The sequence below is a fragment of the Mastomys coucha genome, unplaced genomic scaffold, assembly GCF_008632895.1.
Source record: "Mastomys coucha isolate ucsf_1 unplaced genomic scaffold, UCSF_Mcou_1 pScaffold5, whole genome shotgun sequence".
Lineage (NCBI taxonomy): Eukaryota > Metazoa > Chordata > Mammalia > Rodentia > Muridae > Mastomys > Mastomys coucha.
Window position 1 is genome coordinate 1773180 of NW_022196911.1, and position 997 is coordinate 1774176.

The window sequence follows — 997 nt, forward strand, 5'->3', positions numbered from 1 at the left end:
GAAAGGTTTGTGAGCTGGTAAATGTTTTTATGGGCTGATGGAGTTCTCAAATTAGATACAGACTCAGCGGAGTTGAAAGCTATAAAATGCCCAGAGTATTTCCACATTTACAAGCAGAAAGAACATGATTGAACACCTAGGGCCTCAGACCACAGAATGATGGGAAGGAGGGCAGGCTAATACATGCATGCTATCAGCAGCAGGGCTGCAGGGGCTGGGTCACCTCTGCAGGGAGCCCTTTCCTTTGGGAAACCTAGAGTAGGCCAGCCTCTGAGGCTTAGTCATAACTTGCCAAGCATTTTTTTGTTAAAGTATGCACCCAGTGCATTCTGAGACTTTAATAAGTGGCCTGTTAAAGTAGACTGTTAAAGTAGAGATTCTTTTTTTAAATTTTGCATCTGTTTGTGTGTGTGTGTGTGTGTGTGTGTGCATGCATGTGTGCATGCATGTGTGCATAGGGTACAGTTGCAGTATATTCCAGTATACTGTGTATTCCTCCTGTGGAGGCCAAAGGTCAGATTTGGGTGTTGTTCCTCATGATGGCCAACCATCTTGCTCTTGAATCTGCATCTCTCACTGGCATCTGGAACTCAGAACTCCAGACTAGGCGGGCTTGCCAGTGAGGCCAAGATGTCTGCCTGCCTCTGCCATCCTATTGCTGGGGTTATAAAAGCGTGTAATCACAGGCTGCTTTTAAAGTGGGAGCTGACACTGAACTCAACTATTCATGCATTAGGAACTGAATTATCTCCTCAGCAGTGAATATTGTTTCTCCAAGGAGAATAAATTAAAAATTAGAGTAACTTATAAAATTATTTCATATCATATCCCAATAACCCCTAAAAAAATTATCTTTGAACTCTAAACTAGAGTTTTGGAGAATCTGATTCCCTTCTGTGGCCTCATCCAGGACCAGGCATGCACCTGGTACACACACACACACACACACACACACACACACATACACACACACACATACACACACATACACATACAC